Raw genomic sequence first — 21382 nt, 5'->3', positions numbered from 1 at the left:
TCAATGTTGTCCATAGGTGATTCCATCTGATATCTGCAACCGCGAGTGCTATGGCCATAGTTATGGCATTTGAAACATTCAATGTTTGGCCCATCTAGCACGTATTCTCTTCTGAAAAAATCATCGTGGAACCTGTCTCGTGATCCTGCAAATTTGCTTCTAGGGTTTTGCAGATAATGATTGTACATGTCAAAAACCTCACAATCCCTAGCCATATGTCCATAGTTAGCACATAAAAAAGCAATAACCATTAAATAAACGTGTGTACCTGAATGGTTCATTTGGATGTGATGCTCCTTGATAGTTGTACCTGTCAATAACTTTACAATCCTTGGCCATATGTCCATAGTTAGTGCATCAAAAATAATAACCATTAAATAAACGAACATACCTAGAAGATTTTCATTCTTCTCTAGAGGTGGTGTTGTAGTTTGTTGCGGTCCTTTGTTCTTGATTGCTTTGGTCTTGTTCTTTGAAGTTGCAACATTCTTCTTTGGATTTTCACTTTGATCAACTTCCTTCTTAGAATCATCCTAATGAAGATGTGGAGCTTGTACCTTCATCAACTGGAGCTTTACCATCTTTAATTGCCTTCATTTTTTCTTCTTCATTTGTCTTATCTTGTAAGTGTTCTTTTTGCGATCCCTTGAGTTTGTTGATCTAATCAAGGGTTGCATCAAGTTCTTCTTTCTTTTGAGCAAGATCTTCTTGAAACAATCTTTTCAAGATCTTCCTTCTTTTTTCTGCCTCCTCAACCTATAGCTTGAGAAGAGTGGTCTTCTCTACTTCTCCGTTGAGAACCTTTATCTGTTCTTTCTGCTTCTCATTTTCAATCCTAAGCCTGCTTATTTCTATTGAAGATGTTTCTAATTCCTTTTGCTTTTGGTCAACAACGGATATGTATCTTTGATCAAATTCTTCCCTTTCAATTTCTACTTCCTGCATCTATTGTCTGATCCTCCTAATATATGAAAATGTTGTGTTGAGTTCTTGTTACTTCTATTGGACTTCTCTCTTGAGGTCTCGTGTCGTTGTATTCTTGATTTCTTCCAATTGAGTTCTAAGGCTATTGATCATCTTCTCAGACCCTTCATTTTCTTTGATGAGTTCTTTTTCTGTCTTCAATTCTGCTTCCAAAAGTCTTGTTGTTTCCTTTCTACTTTTGAGTTCCTTTATCACCTTGATCACTTGATTTTGAAAGTCTGTTTTACTCATTTCTCCCATTTCTTCATCATAATTAGAAGGATCTGAATTTTAAATAACATCTTGACCTAATTGCTTTGTTGAATAGAGATTATGAAGCTTTTCCAAAAGATATTTAGCTGTCGAACATTAACCAACTTTTGTTTCCACAAAATTTGGGAAAACATTCAAAATTACATTCATGGCCTTTGAATTGTACCTTTTAGCTTCGTCGGTAGATGTGTCTCTAGAAAAAATTGATTCCCATACTCCATGTGCCTGCAAATGTACTTCCATCCTGGATTCCCATATCCATTAATTATCTACATCAAAATCAGGGGTTGGTACACAATACTCACTTTCTTCAGATTTGTTGTACATGTACCTTCCTTTGAAATCCTTGTAACCTGCTTCTTTGACTTTCCCATCTCTATGCTATGAAAACTGACTTCCAGAGATTAAGTTCTTACTGAAGGAACCAAGCTCTGATACCAATTGTTGGAAATACTAAGGGGGGGGGGGGGGTGAATCAATATTCCTTATCAATTAGCACTTTAAAATATTTTCAGAGCATTAGTTAATCTTCAACTATTATTAATGTTTATGCAGTAATAACAGTAAATAAAAGAACATAATAGACACAAGAATTTTAGGTGGAAAACCCCCTCCGGGTCAAAAACCACCGAACACTTTTCTAATAAATTCTTTAATCTTCATCCCCAAATGAAATGAAAGCAAAAACTTCCTAGAATTCTAGAAAAACATTATTCTCCAGCTCCCACTAAAAGGATGCCCCAACGCCCTGGTTTCTTCAGTAATCAACTGAATGAATGCCCCAACACCCTAGCGAGCCACAACTCACCCTAGCCCCACCCTACCACCCTGAAGTGTTCACAGAGCCCAACTTGTAAGAGACGTCATTCACCTGCCTAGCACCTCCTTGCCACCCTATAAAGACAAAAGTAAATGCAAAAGTGTGGATTCTCGTACCAGGGACAATGATCCACATTACATTGATTTTCTTGTACTTTACCAATTACCCAATCACTCTATGACCTACAACTCAACCATGACATCATCCAACAATGACTCCTATACCTCCCAACATTGCCTCTTCGACTCTAAGCAAAATGACTCTTTTACAATCTTTACAATGATGATTTTTTTACAACTTTAGAATTATGACTCTTTTACAAATGACTCTTGTTCTTGATACTTCTTCACAATATATGGATGGCTATCATATCTTCAAAGGATGTCCTGTTGCAATGCTTCCTTTGATTTGATACTTCTGCTCTTGAATTTTTGCTTGAATTTGTACTTGAATCTTCTTCTACCTGCATGCAAAATTTTCCCAGCAAAACCAATCCCAAAACAAAACAAAATACCCTCCAACTTACCTCTGCCTGCAAAACACATGTAAGTGCATAATAATGAATAAATACAAATTAAAATTACAATGTGTACCTAAAGTGTTCTTGTCACTTTTGTTGTTGACTTGTTGCAGCAGTAGAAAAAGACTCCCACGCTTGATATAGGCCTGGACTCTGTGCAAGACTATATCTAAAACTGACCTAAAGATATATATAATAAAAAATGATGATAGACCCTAGACTTGAGATGGACCAAGTTCTAAGTACAACAAAAGAGACCATTCCATCAACTATGAAAAGACAAATAACATGAACTTACAACATCATATAGATTTAGCAAACTTGGTGTAGCATCAAGAATATGTAGCATAAAATGTCTAGTATCAAGAATATGACATTCAGAAAAGTAATTGTGACATATAGAGATATAACAAAGACACTGTATATACTTACGTTGTCCCGTAAAAACATATGTCATAGATGATACTCAAAATTCAAATGTAAACACTAATCATACATACCATGTTGTAGGAGACTTACCCTTGACTTTTGATGTGTGGTCCTTACTACAGTGATCCTTGAATGCATGTTTTTTCTTGCCTTCTAGGAGCTCGATATTGAATCTGTTGTATCTATGTAATTTCATATCTCGAGGGTCTGAAATTTCGTCCTGTGGTATCCCTCTGAGTCCTCTTTCCAACCCCACTAGTATGAACAAGATTGGATTCTTCAAGAAAGATTTATGCTCAATCTCCCACGATGACCTGATTATAGACTAGTTCAGTAGAGCGAACTTTTACGAAGTTCCACGTGTCACTGTTGCGACATTAGGTCCTGAAAACGCTACTCAACAAACTACAGTCCGTCCTTTTTCTGTAACTATTTATGAAATTTTAATCCAATGCTCAGAGAGAAATTTATGACGATTTTCCCAATGTCACATGTTTGACATGGAATTCGGGAACTTGCAAAAACCCTAACTTCCTTAGATCATATCTCCGAAAATATAGCGAACCAAGATATGAGATTCGATCACGAGGTTCATCAGGATTTCGTCTCAAATGGGTTTTAATTTCAGCTTCTGAAGCTTCGAATTAAAAAAGGTATAGCGAAAATTCCATGATGACCTGTTTGAAGCCAGGAAATCCCTACTAGAGGAGGATATGAGGGTCATTATTTATATGAATGTATTGAGTTGAGAGGGTCATCAACAAGTGAACGTTCGAGGGATTTTAGGGGCAAAAGATATTTATTAATTATTGACTATTCAATGACCATAACCAATTATGAGGGCCATGCCACAACCCCATAGGGTTTTAGCCCATTAACTGGGGTTACTAACTTCAAACATGAATATCTCTCAAACCGTGAAGAATTACTTAGTGTGCCATATATCAAAGAAAACATATCGACGAGTAGAATCCATATAGAAGATACAGAGTAAGTTGTCAAGTCAAAATACCCTTGCAAGTTCGGGGTTGCCCTGGTGCTGCTTGGGTTGACATCAAAGACAACCACTGATCAACATTATATGGCAGTTGGCACGATGGTATATGGTGTGATGGTCACAATGGTTGGAACGATGGTATATGTAGCGGTGTCATGGCCACGACGGGTGGTATGAGGAAGAGGTCTGATACCATGTCAGGCGAGGAGGTTTGGAGGCGGTGTAATCCGCAACACGGAGGAGACTAGTGGTATGGTAGCACACATGTTTGTTGCATGCTGACAATACACAATTACGCCAGCAATACTGCAAATACATTCGCCATACATTGATTTCAATATATGAACCAATCTTCAAATATCGTATCAATCACAAAACAACACACAGTCTAAAAAAAGAGTTTATATACCATTCATCACACCCATGTTTAACATTGTTGCATGCAGTTTTGACACTGGTTTAACACACGCACCATTAAACTATAGTCATCATTTGGTCTTCATCCCAGCAGCCACACCACCTCCGAGTCAATGCACTAGCCACATTGCTCCAGCATCCAAGCACAACGTACACTATGAGAAAGACGGAGCTTGTCAATGTTGGGTTGTTGCCTCAACGTTTTTATACATAGAGAGTTTGTGAGTGGTGTGGATTTAAAAAACATAGGTGTAGGGAGAAGCAGCGCAAGAAAGCTTCTTATCTTCTTATCTGAAAGAGAATGACCACTTTCAAAAACAAGTCTCGCAGTTGGTGGACAAGAATAGTTATTTCAGGTAGCAGTGGCAGAATATGGGAAAGCGTGGGAGCTATTGCAGGTCAGAGTTGATAGTTCTGCAAAAAAAATATGCAAAAATATGAAGAACATAGGCAGGAGGGAGTTACAAGGACAGAAAGGAAGCCAAAGATAGAGGTTGGGACCTGTGTTATGATACCATGTCAAGCCAGGAGGTAACTCCTCAAAATGAATTGTGTTTTTACACTAAGACTGATCATAGATATATACATGGAGGGAGACACTCTTGGGCTTCATCTCCCAGTGTATCTTCATATTCCAATTCTCCTTATTTTCTATTTAGAAATATTTTACAAGGATTTACCTAATCCTAAAGATTAGGTATCAACACCTATGAGCGAATGATCATGTCATTATCCTCCTTGCAACTAATTGATGCCTTCAAACTTCTCAATGTATTTTCTATGTCAGGGGAGTACTTATCACCATGTTGTTCATCTAATCTGTAGGGAGAATCACATGAACTGTAGTCCACCATTTTTCTTGTCATCTTTGATCCTCTACTTCCTGCAAACATACCATGTTAGATAAACCAAACATAAACGTAATCAACATACCTTAGTGAATTTCAAAGGAGGTTATCTCGTCTAGAAGATCAATCTGGATTAGCACAACAGATATATATATATATATATATATATATATATATATATATATACATATATATGTATGTATATATATATAGATGTACATATATATATATATACATACATCTATATATATATACATACATCTATATAGATGTATGTATATATATATAGATGTATGTATATATATATATATGTACATCTATATATATATACATACATATATATGTATATATATATATATATATATATATATATATATATATATATATATATGTATATACAGATAGATATTGAAATCAAAATATCAATCATCTCAACATCGACATCATCATCCTCAACATGACGACACAATAATGACAATTATAATGCATGCATAACGAGCACATACACAACTGACATGCATGTGTTCCATACGCATTCCACCCATCTAGTACAAGTGCTGAACCTAAGAGCTCTGATACCATTCTGTAACAACCCCTCCCACATTTACCCAGTTTTACCGGTCTGTCGGGGTAAACATGAGAGGAGGAGCCACTATGACATGACCCAACCTCCTGGGTTCCATTAAAGAAGTGGGACTGACCACAAAAGACAAACTGACATCTCATAACATTCTACAAGGGCTATAGCTCACTCAGAGACTGATTAACCACCCCTGGTGGCGAAAACCTAAGTTGGACACCCTTTTCTCTGACATGGGCCCCCAACTGCTCCCACAATAAGCCCTCCATGCGGTTGGAAGCCTCCAACCACATGCACAAGCCTGCAACCATGCAATTGCAACCCAAATTTCTCAATTAAGAGCATGCAGTGTCGATATCTAAGCTTAGATTCTAGGTCAGCCTCTAAACCACTGCCTATAACTTCCTATAACTTCTTAGAATTAATAATGGCATGAAAACAATGCTAGACATACAAGTTTGAAGGCAGAACTTGACCTAGACTGCCTAGAACATGAAAACACATTTCGTCAAACATATTGCAAACAAGTAAGCTACAAGTCATAAATGCATATATGATCATAAAATTCTGAGATTCAATTGACAATCATCGAGAAGGCCCTATGCCCTCTCCACATAGTTGCAACACCACTGATTAGTCCATACATTCATTACTCATCAATAGCTAAACATTTCATGATAAGAGCCATAGAAGATACACATCATATGAACACCATATAATCAGAAAATAACCAATATATAAACCATGACAACTCAACCATAATATCACCAACACATTGCCAAAAAATATACATGAATCACAATAGAAGAATAACTCTTATTAACACAGGAAAATACCAAGTCAAGGATTTCCATGTACCACCCAACCATATATTGGGCCAAACCAAATCTCTCTTTTAGCCAATCACCCTCGCACCATATTCCAAGCATGAATGTGGGATCTCATGGAATAAACGAAACAAAACCAATCTAGGGTTTCTAGAGGCCAAACCACCTCAACCCTCAACTAATTATTCCACCTCACGTTCAAACATCACTAACACCAACCAGAACGGTCTCTACCCAAGTTGTTCAGGGCTCCAGAGAGTTTGTCCAACCTAGCTCCAGGACTAGTAACTCAACCCACATCCTTCTAGGGCTCCAGAGTGTTTGTCCAACCCGGCTCCGAGACTTGTAACTCAACCAACCAAGGGTTCCAGAGCGTTTGTCCAACCTAAGCTCAAGGACTAGTAACTTACCCAAGTTGTTCCAAGGCTTCTAGAGCGTTTGTTCCAACCCATAGCCATAACAAATTAGAAGCACCAATCAGAGAAAAAAAATAAAATCAATGGAAAAACCCACAACGCCATGTTATCCAATAAATGACTAGAATAGGAAAAATCACTGTCAATCCAGGCAATCCTCCATGCCAATGATAGATCATAACTAGATAATAACATGCATATACCATGCATCCGTAATCAACAAGGAAAATCACACATGAAACTTGTTACCTACAAATCAATCCAATTGTAGTTGTTGATCCACCTGTTCCCTTACACTTTCCCACTTTTCTTTGCCTTCTTTCTCCAAATCCAATGAAAACTAGAGTGCTTCAAGCATGCTCCAACAATGCTCCAAGATTTCTCTAAGTGTGAAAGAGTATGCAAGAGAGAATAGAGAGAGAGCTCAAGGCTAAAACTGAAAAAAGGTTGTGAACTGACCCTCATAAGCCTTTTTATCATTGAGGCCTCTATTTTCTTCATTTTCCTCTATTTTCCTTCAATTTCCTCCTCATGCAATTATGTGACCTTTCATCTCCCTTTTCTCCTATTTTCCATTATTTTCATAAATAAAATGCTAATTAATGCCACTTTATATTTGCCAATGCCTTTTGCCAATTTCCATAGCCATTTATTAATCATTAGTGATCCCCATCACAATGTTTTTCCCAACATTCATCTTGGAATACGTGTCCCATTACCATGATCTTATTTTTATTTATTTACATAGGAAATCAACCAAGGGTTGTTACAAATGTGCATTAAGTGTATGCAATCAAATGAGCTTTTGATGACGAACTCACTAAATGGTAAGGTAACCTTGCAAATAACACGTAGATGCGGATGACAATCTTAATGTCTCAACTTTGGTAATTGGCTTCTTGCTTCAGTTACAAAATATAGGGATAGAAAAAATACATTACATTGATGAGGAGAACCAATAGCCATTTGAATGAAATGATTGTTGGCAACAACAAGGAGCCATGCATTTAGACAGGTAAGATAAGACACATGATTGCGTGCCTCTTTGTCATCCTGAGTCTAAGTATAATTTTCCTAGTATATGTTATTCCCAATTACTAGGTCTAGGTAGCAATTAGAGTTTATTGAGATGGAATAGTTATTGTACTTATACTGTACACACAAAATTTCACACACATGTCTTTATGTTTTTTTTTAGAAAATTTATTTGTTTTAGAAGATCCAAAAATAACCTTTGGGTTGGTTTGAGCGTATTAAAGCAAACGTTTGGTAGACTTTATAGAGAAAAAACAAGATTGGTGACCAGATCATAGCCGGGGTAGAAGAAACATTGGAGTGAATAACAACACTAACCGTGGGAATAGTAGAGGCGTTTCGACTGAGTAATAACATTGGCATTTATATAGGAAGGATAATGCATGATCGTAGAGAGGACAACTAAAACAGTGTACAAATGGAAAAAAAAAATAACGGTTGGGGTGCAAACATGCACAGAGAGGAAGAGCTTTCAGGGTTAGCAAGACTACAAACCAAGAAGAGGTAACATGCACAGATGCACAGGATGACACAATACCGATGAAGAAAACCCATGCTACATAAGGAGGAGTGCCCAGGTCTATGAAGGCTACAAAACTATGGTTCACGAACTTTAAGCAAGGCAGAGTTACACTTGCTCTGATACCAAGTTAAAATCACACAAAATAATAGGAAAGATATGAAAAACTCGTGTGATGCATTTCTATTCGTAAGATGTACATGTTAATACATATGCTTGATTAGGTGTCCAACACACCAACTCTAATGGATTAGGTGTCCAACACACACATAGTATCCACTATTTTGAGAATACAATGACACCATTAACCAATAGTCATGACTTGCATTGCATCACTATGTACAAAAATCCAATTAATATTATGCAGCACTCCAATAATTAATTTATTGCACGATTTAATTACGTTGAGAGGCGCTCTCCAACCCAGTGTGGTAGAGATGTTGTAATGTAATGTCTTGTAAACTTTTTGGCTCAAAATAAAAATAAAAATAACCCTATGTTAAAATAAAAATAACTTCAAACTAAAATAATAAAAATAAAATTTCTACGTTATTGTTATTATTTTTATTAATTTTTGTTGGTTAGTTAAGGTAAACTTGACTTGGTCAAGTTACTGGTGGTTTTTGAGCTCCAAGTTATAAGAACCCATGGTATTCATGTGGAAAATAACTTATTGAAAGGGGGGAATTAAATCAATCTAGATCCATCTTAACTCCAGATATACCAAGAGCTAAGAAGGACCAAATCTCTTGAGATGAAAAACTCTTTCAGAGTGAAAAGAGATTTGATCCCTCTCAATGCTTGGTAGATCCGAAGTTAAGATGAATCTAGGTTGGTAATTGATCCATGATTTTTTTGCTATGGATGTGTTATTAAATTACATATAACAGAGCACTTAAAAACCATGGAACATAAGCATATAAAACGAAGATAAAAGAGACACAATCATGCATGAGATCAAGAAACAAAGAATTGATTACGGAGTTCATCCAATTTGGACTACATCTCTGGGCCCTTCTCAACAGTGGGGAGGCCTTCATTCATTAAATGGCATGAAAAGAGAAGAAGTACAAGTAGATTTTACATAACACCCTTATACCTCCAATCTGGAAGATAGATGACAAATAGAGAGCCCATCCCTAGAGATAGACAACAACACTGACTTCCTAGCGAAAGATCGTGTAGAATCGCCTATCCAAACACCCAATTCGGATAATTGGGCTTTATACACCTTCTCGGAACCTTTTGATTTTTGAGGCAAGGTTCCGGCCACCTGCCAGGAGCAGGTGCTACTGCACTGATTTCTGTAATTGCCAGATCTCCCCCCCTCTCACTGTGCGAATAGCCCAATTTATATGTTGGTGGGCAGGATCCTTAATAATCTGGGAAGTTTCAACAAATGATAAGTTTAGCAGGTGGACACTTCCAATAGAGATTCTCGGGCCGCAGGGAACAAACCTGTCAAACATAGAAAAACTACCCTTGACACCGTTTTCACATGAATCAGCGTATACCCTGAACTCGACAGCTTTATCAGCGCTGATAACCCCATCACAAATTGCAATCGGTCGAAACCAAGGTGTTCCTCCATAATGGTCGTTGCAAGATGCGATGTGCGATCCGGTGGTCTCGATGAGTTTCCAAAACCACGTTCTATACCATATCGCATCCAGGAGTATCGGCAAATCGAAATCGATGGAACCGACGAGTCTTATTGTTTTAAGAACGCATGTTGTGCGATATGCGATTGCAATATCACAATCACAACCCTGACTGTTGGGGGCCGATTCTGTAAGCACTTCCCTTTGTAATTCTGATATGTGATTATCACATCGCATCCTGACTCCGTCAGGGGCCGATTTGTAAAGCACTTCCCTTTGCGATTATGATATGCGATTATCGCATCACATCCTAACGTTGTCGAGGGCCGATTCGTAGAGCACTTCCCTTTGGGATTGCAATATGTGATTATCGCATCACATCTTGACTCTGGTGGGGCCGACTCTATAAAAATGATTTGCCTTTGATCTGCTATTACGATATCGCAATCGCAACTTGGTAGTGCTAGGGTTGATTCCTTAACCGCAGACCTCTGCCTTTTGCGATCAGCGAAATGCGGGGCCAGTGGCGACCTACCACTTGGTGCTTCCCAATTCGCTGAAGAGTTATGCCACATCATCTTCTCCTGCCACCTGTCCAAGTTAAACCTATCTTTAACTTGCTCTAACTTCTTCATATGAGCTTGGATTCAAGTGTCATTCACATAGTTAAAATCAGGATGACAAGAACTTTGATCTAATGCTAAGTTCATCCAGATTCTGCCACTTTGAGTTTTGAGCCTTTTTACCATGCCACTGGTACTTTAGAGATCCACCTGGATGTTGAAGTTTCTAAGTTTACTTAACTTATAAACCCTCCACGCACTTTATTTGATTTATTCCTACCTACTTTTTATTTTTCCTTAACAAGTTATTTACAAAGTAAATACTGAAAATAAACACTAGTGCATGCTCAACATATTACAGATCAGCAATTAAAAGAAACAAGAACAAACACACCACATGACACCATTATTTTTGGACTAATGTCCCTGGAAAAACCCAATGTGGGAAAACCAGTGCAACTATTTGAAGGTTTTCTTATTAAGAAATATCAGAGTACAATCTGGGTGTTGAAACTAGCCTACCCAACAAAGAATTTCCTTAGCAACTATACCTCACAGTTTGAGAGAAATCTCCTGGCTGAAACCTCGAAAAAAGCTTCTGGTAGCTACTCAGCACAAAACTTCTCTACAACCCCAGCATCCGCCCAATCTGGACTGCGTCAGCCTCTCCTAGCCTAGTGTCAGCTCTGCGTCAGTCTTCCTTGGCTTGCGTCAACCCCAGGAGGCCCTGGGTCAACTCTGGGAGCCTCTGTGTCAGCTACGCTGGCCCCTCTTGTTCTTTGCACAACACTTGGCTACCTCTGCGTGGCCCTGCATGAGCCCTTGTAGCTACTGTGTCACTCTCCTTGGCTGCTGCGCTGCTCTCCCGACACAATCTCTACCTTCTCTGTTTCTCTGTACTCAATGCCCCTCAGCTACTCTCCCGATCATTGATTCTATCTCACTTAGAAAACCCCGCTCTAAAGAATAGAATGACTGATCACTTTGGTGTATTCTCCAAGTGACCCTCAAGCCTCCTCTTATACTTTTGATGTTGACATCTCAACGGTCGAGATTAAGTACCTAATCAACAACTAAGATTATATCTGTATTGATCCATGTCTTTTGGACCATTCTAACACAGATTCATATTAATACACATTAATATTTTATTTTCCCTAAGTTTAGATTTAGGGACTCCATTAAAAATATTAATTATTTTAATATCTCCTAATCTGTTTAGAATCTGCCCAAACCCTTTCTGGATATTGGAGATCTCACGTGCCCTAACCTCTCCACAAAATTTCGTGGCTAGAGCACATCCGATGCTACCCCAAATCAACACTCCCTCTTAGTGAGGACTATGCTCTAGCAATACTCCTCACTAAGTATTACTCTGATCATTCGGCATCGGTACCTGTGTTGATGCCAGGCCTTCCTGCCCAAAATCCTTTGCACTGCTACATCTTGTACGACTGCCCATGGTTCTGCCACTGCCACTACTGCATCTGTACGACAACTCCCTCTGCATCCGTGCTACTGCTGGTCCTTTCTCCCAACATTGCATCTGCACTACACCTCCTCTCATCATGTTGCATTGTGCTGCCCACTGCTGCATTGCAACTCAGTTACTGAGAAGTAAGTAATTGATCTCCCAACTGACTTCCCTGTTGGGCTAGAGAAACCCATTGATGTTGAAGCTCCCTCTGCCACTGACAAGTGCTCCCTCTCTGACCTCTGCACTGCTGCAATAACTCCCTACATCTCGCACTGTTGCACACCTCTTTGTGCCATCCTGCACTGGTGCAACACTCCCGTGCCTCTTGCATTATTCCAGCATGCTAACTCTCTATTGTCTCAGGACTACTGCACTGTAGCTCTCTCTACCGCTCCATCCACATCCGTCTCTACCCACATCAGCCAGTCCTACTACTCTTTGTAGGGGCTCCTGTACCAAGGTCTAATCCAAGAGACTGGGTACCTCGAGGATCTTACCCCTCATTGCCTGCAGTCCACCTGACTACAGCTCGATGTCTCCCCACTTCTGCTCAAGTGGCGCGTGTGCACTCATGGCACGATCATCGTTTGTTAAAACTTCCTTCTCTGCCCATGTTGGCGCTACCTTAGTCTCGGAAGACTCTCCCTTACTCTTCTTCCTCGGACACTGGGTCGCATAATGACCTAGCTCCCCACAGTGGAAGCACTTGATCTTGGAGAGATCTTTCTTCTTCCGCTTTTCCTGCTTTCCCTCAGATGCTAGGGTGACATCTTCCTCCTCCTGCTTGACTTTGATCCCCTTGTTATTGCTACCCATCTTCGACTGTCGTTTGATCTAGCGAAGAGCTGTCCACATCTCATCCCAAGGTGGAAGTGTCCCGTTGCCCAGTATACTATGGACAAATACTTCCCATTCTTCTGAGACAACATTCAGGGTTGTCCTCACCATCAGCTCCTGATCCGGCGTGGTTTCTATAACAGTCAATTGATCTTAGATCTCATTCAGTCCTCCGACAAAGGTGTCAATCGGTTCTCCCTTCTTCATCTGATACGATCTCAACTGATTCTCAAGTAGCATTCTTCTCTGCACATAAGTATGTTGGTACAATTTCTTGAGGGCCTCCCACATCTCATATGTTGTTTCCTTCTCGGCAATGTGTGGAACTACATGGTCCTTGACCCCGTCAAGGATGATGCTCTTGGCCCTCGCCATTGCCTCCTCGTACTTGTCGTTATCATTGGGGTCTTGACTGGGATAACTATAACCTTAAAAGTGAAGTTCTTGACACAATTCCTGTCAAGCATTGATAAGATTCTGGCCTTCCAGACTGCGAAATTCAATGCTCTATCCAGTCTATCCTGGTCTCTTACCCTATGTAGTGCCATGATGCTCCTCTACTTCCCTCCTGGAAGTTCTTTGTTCGACTCCTCTGAGTCTCTACTTCTCGTCTGGAAGTTCTCTTCTGGAATCCCTCTGAGTCCTGATTTCCCTCCTGGAAATAATTCTGTCGCTTATCGAGTTGTCCCCTACTTTGGTCAATTTATGCAGCTACACTTCTAATCTGGGTTCCTCAGCTAGAAACCCTCGGTAACAACTCCTCTGGCCCTTCTCTGTTAGGTACTCTTTTGACTACAGTACCTCACCAGCTCCACTCTGCAATATTCCTGCAGCCTTCTAGACCCCAACAACTGCCTCTCTGTGAATTGCGTCAACCCTTCTTTGCCTCACTCTGGCTCTGCATCACCTCGGATGGGTCTGCGTTAGCCCTGGGATGCCCTTTGGCCCTATGCGTCAGCAATGCTAGCCTCTCTGAGGCTCTGTGCAGCTCTCGGCTTCTTCTGCATGGCTCTAGTTGGCTCTACGTCACACTTCTTGGCTTCTACATTGCTAGAAACAACTTCTGTCACCTCGGGACAATTGTTTTCTATTGCTATTGCTCCGCTCGGCTGATGTCTCTTAGTCCTCATGTGATCTACAATCACGCTTCGATACCATGTTGAAGTTTCTAAGTTTACTTAGCTTAGAAACCCTCCATGCACTTTATTTGATTTATTCCTACCTAATTGTTATTTTTCCTTAACAAGTTATTTACAAAGTAAATACTGAAAATAAACACCAGTGCATGCTCAACATATTACAGATCAACAACTAAAAGAAACAAGAACAAACACACCACATGACACCATTATTTTTGGACTAATGTCCCCAGAAAAACCCAATGTGGGAAAACCGGTGCAGCTATCTGAGGGTTTTCTTATTAAGCAATATCATAGTGCAATCTGGGTGATGAAACTGGCCTACCCAACAGATAATTTCGTTAGTAGCTATACCTCACAGTTTGAGAGAAATCTCCTGGCTGAAACCCCGGAAAAAACTTCTGGCAGCTACTCAGCACAAAATTTCTCTACAACCCTAGTGTCTGCCCAATTTGGACTGTGTCAGCCTCTCCTAGCCTAGCGCTGGCCTTGCGTTAGCCTTCCTTGGCCTGCGTCAATCCCAGGAGGCCTTGCATCAGCTCTAGGAGCCTCTGCGTCAGCTACGCTGGCCCCTTTGGTTCTCTGCGCAACACTTGGATGCCTCTGCGTGGCCCTGCATGGGCCCTTGCTGGCTCTACGTCACTCTCCTTGGCTACTGCGCTGCTCTCCCGGCACAATCTCTGCCTTCTCTATTTCTCTGTACTCAATGCCCCTCAGCTGCTCTCCCGATCACTGATTCTATCTCTCTTAGCAAACCCTGCTCTAGATAATAGAATGACTGATCACTCTAGTGTATTCTCCAAGTGACCCTCAAGCCTCCTCTTATACTTTTCCTATTGACATCTCAACGGCCGAGATTAAGTCCATAATCAACGGCTAAGATTAGGTCTGGCTTGATCCATGTCTTTTGGACCATTCTAACACAGATTCATATTAATACACATTAATATTTTATTTTCCCTAAGTTTAGACTTAGGGACTCCATTAAAAATATTAATTATTTAATATCTCTTGATTTGTTTAGAATCTGCCCAAACCCTTTCTAGGTATTGGAGATCTCATGTGCCCCAACCTCTCCACCAAATTTCGTGGCTACAGCACATCTGATGCTACCCCAAATCAACACTGGATCAACCCTCTTGGATCCTCCTAGATCAATCCTCTTGGATCCTCATGGATCAGTGATTTCATACAGACACAAATCCAATGGAATAATGACATGGTACATGTGGCGACTACGACAGTTGGAAAATAGCAATGAGAATGGATCTCTTGACGACTTGATGACCATACATGGTTGAATTCAACAGTATCACATGTACAATTTCAATGAGTTCATTATGGTTTTACTGCTTAAATTGGCATTGTTTATCGCATGCTTTAAAGGGACGATCAATTTATTATAGGGTGACTACAATAGGCGGCTTTGAGTGTATGGAAACAAAGCTCGTACGACGTTTGGTATCGATCAATAACATAATCGTGAGCGACCAAAACAACACAGGTGGCAGTGCTAGAGGTTTTTTAACAATGACGAGTAGAAGGTGGCGACAGAGTCAAAAGTTTTATGGTGGTTTCCAATGGAAAGTGACAACAATTGTATAACTATACAATGTTGTGTCATTGAGTGTGCAACGCTCCTTTTTTTTAAACCATTTTTTTCAATTTTTCTTTTATATCTTCTTCTTTTAGTATTGTTATTATTACTATTCTTAAATATTAGAACTTGAATTTCATATATATATTCCTTGCTAATGTTTGAGGGCCAAATTTTTGTTTTCATTTATTTATTTAAGTTTCAATGGCTAAGGGCTCAACAAGGCTGGTAGAACGGAAAAACTCCAAAAATCTTTGTGTGGCTATGGCAATGAAATTTTGATCAAATATTGATCGCTGAAGGCCTGCATCAGACAGCGAGGCTCTGATACCAAATGTGATAGCCAACCCTGGCTCACAGTTAATTAATCTAGAAGACTTGAATATAGTAAAAAAATCCATTTATAGGAGCAATAATGTATAAAGTGTATGAAATGAATGATTGTATATTGAGGGCTCGTTTATATACATTGGTTGAAGTGCCCTTTCATAGAGAGTCATGCCCATGCTCTTTCATAATTAATTATACTTTTCAATCATTATTATTTATATTATGTTACACATAATTATGTTCATAACATTTTTTAGCCACATGTTATAATCGTAGCCTCGTTCTTCTTCGATCACTGTATAAAAGCTAGTCTCAAATCTCTCCTCAAAGTAGCTTCAATTTAATTGAATTCAATAAGAGCTTTCAAATATTTGTCCAACTTCACCTCACCCTAGATCATCCTCCTCACTAGTTTGCGTCATGTTACAAAATCTAGGTTTTCACAAGTAAATAGGGCTTCCTCATTCATAGATTATAGATGCAATTCACTATAGAGAGAGTACATTTACCACAAAGATAATCCACCGTAGATAATAATTGTTGATTGTAGAGATAACCCATTATAGAGATAACCCATTCATTGCACATATAACCCACCGTTTGTTCACTATTGAGGTAATCTAGGGTTCCATAAATAATGTTGTTGCCTATCGAGGTGTCAAATTTGCCCAAACGACAAAAAACGGCCAAAATATGACCTTTTTTTCCCCCAAAAATATGGCAATAGGAGTGCTTGAATCTTGTTTTGGATGGTGGAAATGGGTTCAACACCATCAAAAACCCCTAGGGCAGCCAAAATCTTGAATCTTGATAGCTGTAACCCATATTTCTAAAAAAAATTGTTGGATTTTATCAAATTCTGTTAGAATTTTCATTGTTTTCCAAGCAAGTTTGAAATCTTGCTAGACTATGCAATAAGTAACTAGGGCTTCCTCATATGAAGATTGTTGATGCAACATGACCTAGGGCTTCCTCATATGTATATTGTTAATTCAATTCCATACATAAATAACATGTTCACCAAGAGATAACTCACCATAGATAATAATTGTAGAGATATCATTGTGTGCATTGTGTAAAGTCACAAGAAATAATCACCACAAATATATCATTATTCGCACTACGTAAAGCCGTTGTAGATAATCACCATAGAGGCATCATTATGTTCGTTGTCTCAATAAATTCTGCAGCGTAGAGGTATCATTATGTGCCCTCTCTCAATAAAATCAATGCATAGGCATCATTATTTCCCTACCTCAATTAAGTCACAACAAAGATAATCATTGTGAGACATGTAAATTCACCATAGAGATAATCACCAAGAATGAAAGGAATTTTTTTTTTTTTTTGAGAAAATGATCACATCAACATTTATTAAACACATCAATGTTATAATGTTAACAATAACATCAATATATATATATATATAACAATAACAACAATTTAAATCTATTCAAACTTTGCATTGACCTAAATATTTTTATTGTGTTTGGAGGCTCTCTCAATCCTAGTATGATACAAATGTTGTAATGTCTTTTTCTGTAAACATTTTGAGTAAGTCAAATTACATAAAAATAAAAATAAAATTGACTAAACTAATCAATTTACCTGTGGTGATTTTTTTGGCTCCAAAATTTGAAAAGCAATGGTTTTTCCCATGATATATATAAATTTGGAGCCAAAAAAATCACTACAAGTAAATGGATTAGTTTACTCAATTTTATTTTGTTTTATTTTTATTTTAATTTTGTTTTTATTTTTATGTAATTTGACTTAGTCAAAATGTTTACAGAACAAGACATTTCAACATTTGTACCACACTGGGCTTGAGAGAGCCTCCAAGCACAATAAAAATATTTAGACCAATGCAATGTTTGAATAGATTTAAATTGTTATTATTGCTTATCTTTTATATATATATATATAGAGAGAGAGAGAGAGAGAGAGAGATGTTATAGTTAACATTTTAAAAATATTTTTGGTCAATGCAATGTTTGAATATATTTAAATTGAGCAGTTGTATATATTTTTATAATAAAAATATTTTGGTGAATATAATGCTGTTGTGGGGTTTGGTTTTTATTACTTAAAATACAAATAAAAAATTATTATGGTTTACATAGATAGATATGTGTTATATAAAGAGTGATGTTATTATTAACATTTTAATATTGATGTGTTTAATAAATGTTGATGTGGTTATTTTTTGTTTATTAGTGAGATTATATATTTTTTTATTTGTGTATATATTTTCAACTACAAATTGATTTGTATGAATGAATTAATAGATTTAAATTGAGTAATGGTATATATTTTTATAATCAACTTAGATCCATTATAACTTGGGATCTATCAAGTGCAAAAAGGGATCAAATTTATTTTTACTCTAAAAAAAGTTTGCACCTCAATAGATTCGGTCCCTCTCGGCGCTTGGTAGATCCATAGTTAAGATAGATCTAGGTTGCTAACGCATATATATGTGTGTGTGTGTGTGTGTACACACACACACACACACATATATATATACACGCTAGCAATCTAGATTTATCATAACTCTGGATCTACCAAGTGCCGAGAAGGATCAAATCTATTGAGGTGCAAACTTCTTTTAGAGTAAAAATAAATTTGATCCTTTTCTGCACTTGATAGATCCATAGTTAAGAAGGATCTAAGTTAATTATAAAAATATATACAACCACTCAACTTAAATCTATTCATTCATTGATATAAATCAATTTTTAGTTGAAAATCTATACACAAGTACAAAATATATAATCTAACTAATAAACGAAAAATAACCACATCAACATTTATTAAACACATCAATATTAAAATGTTAATAATAACATCACTATCTATTTATCTAAACAATATATATATTTTTTTAAATAATAAAAACCAAACCCCACAACTAGCATTACATGCACTAAAATATTTTTATTATAAAAATATATACAACTACTCAATTTAAATATATTCAAACATTGCATTGACCAAAAATATTTTTATTATAAAAATATATACAAGCACTCAAATTAAATCTATTCATTCATTCATAAAAAATAAATTTTAGTTAAAAATCTATACTAAGTACAAAATATATAGTCTAAATAATAGAGTAATTGACTTTTTTCTAGTTACTTTTTTTCTAGTTAATTTAGTTATTTTTTTCTAGTTAATTTTGTCCAAAATTTAATAGAAGTTTTAAATAATTATAAATTTAAGTTGTTTAATATGAAAAGCTTAACTGTCTTAAAAGTTTTCACTATGTTAAATCTTCATAAGTGTCTCAAAAGTTTTCACGGGTTTTTTCAAACCTATTTTCTGATCAATTTTACACAAAATCTTGTAGAAACTTATTAAAATTACAATCAACACAATCTAATTACCTACGCAAAAATTGAAACGGATTGCCATGGGCTTTGACCCTGCCACCCCAACAACCTCAATGGGGCCATGGGTGGGTCCACTCTGCACCGTTGCATATTAAACTTTCTTTCCCCTAACCCCAAATGAGCAATGGGGTGGGCCATTTAAGTGGTGGTTAGTTGAGCCTTGCATCTGGCACTTCGCTGAGCCCGTGATCATGCATAGGCCGTTGGGACCCTAGAGCGGTGGGAACGTCGGCGCATTATAAAATATATTCATTCATTCATAGAAAACAATATTTAGTTGAAAATCTATACACAAGTACAAAATATATAGTTTATTATATAATCTATAGTTTATTATATAATTTAATTAATAGATGAAAAATAATCACATCAATAATATATATGAATTAGAGATAAACACTAACATTTTTTATTATTTATTTAGAAAAATAAAAACCAAACTTCCCAACAATTGCATTGACCAAAATATTTTTATTATAAAAATATATACAACCACCACATTAAAATTGATGAACGAATTTATTCATAGAAAATAATTTTTAGTTGAAAATCTATACACACTTAAGATAGAGAATCAAGTTTTTAGTCAATTTTGTCTAAAATTCATTAGAGGTTTTTAAAAACTATAATTTTAATTTGTTTAATATACAAAGCTCGATTGCCTCAATGGTTTTTAGGGTGTTAAAATCTATTTATTCATTCAAAAGTGTATTTCAAAGAATAAAAAATCACAATCTTGCTCGAAATTGTATTGCCAAATTTCGACAAAAAACCATTTCATCTATGAGTTAGACTGTGTCCATAAATATTGCTACTTATTTTAAACATATTAAAGTAAATAATATTTTATATTTCATTTTTTTAACATATATAAACAAATTAATATAAAATTATTCGTAATTGCTTTGTTGTAGTCTAAATGTTCTACATTTTGGAATTTTTTAGGCATATTTTCTAGTCAATTTTGCTCAAATATTGCAGAGATTTGTTAAAATCACATGTTTGAGTTGTGTAATCTACACAATCTAAGTGCTCCAAGGTTTTTTCAAGGTGTTGAATCCATGTATGTAGTCAAAATAAATTTTAAACAACCAAAGGTCACAGTCTTGCCCACAATTATTTTGCCAGATTAAGGGAAAAAGAAAAAGAAAAGTCGTAGTCTAACCAACCTGCAATTTTTCCCTGAAAATCATGGAAATTCTGGTAAGATTTTGATAAAATATGGTAGGGATTTTTGTAAATCTAGGTTATAGCTGTCAAACTTCAAGATTTTGGGTGTCCCAAAGGTTTTTGATGGTGTTGAATCCATTTCTACCATCAAAACCATGATTCAAAAACTGCTACTGCAAGATTTTTTGAAATAGTTTTAGCCAGATTCCGGCCACTTTTGACCGTCAGGGCAATTCCTCTACCTTGATAGACGACGCCAAAAGAAAAAGAAAAAAGAAAAGAAAATACATAGAATAGTTGGACAACACCATTCACTTCATTCTTCATAAAATAAAATAAAAATATATTTTACGTCTCATCATTTTTAATATTTATCACATCATTAATCTTATTAACTTTTTAAGTTAATAAAACTATAATGACCTTGAAATGCTTTTCTTAATGTTTTCAAGCATAGAAATAAAATGTTAAAGAATTTCAAGTAATATCTTACCTTCTTAAGATCCCATATAACATATCAATCTTAATGGAGGTTAATCATCATAATCACTAGCATAGTCATATAAAGTAATTAATGATGAATGTTGATAAGAAACATAATAGAAACACAAATGTAATTAGAGCCCAA

This window comes from Pinus tabuliformis, chromosome 5_2, assembly GCF_031772625.1.
Source record: "Pinus tabuliformis cultivar Carrire ecotype Pingquan chromosome 5_2, CPIR1, whole genome shotgun sequence".
Classification (NCBI taxonomy): Eukaryota; Viridiplantae; Streptophyta; class Pinopsida; order Pinales; family Pinaceae; genus Pinus; species Pinus tabuliformis.
This window is presented reverse-complemented; position numbering follows the sequence as displayed.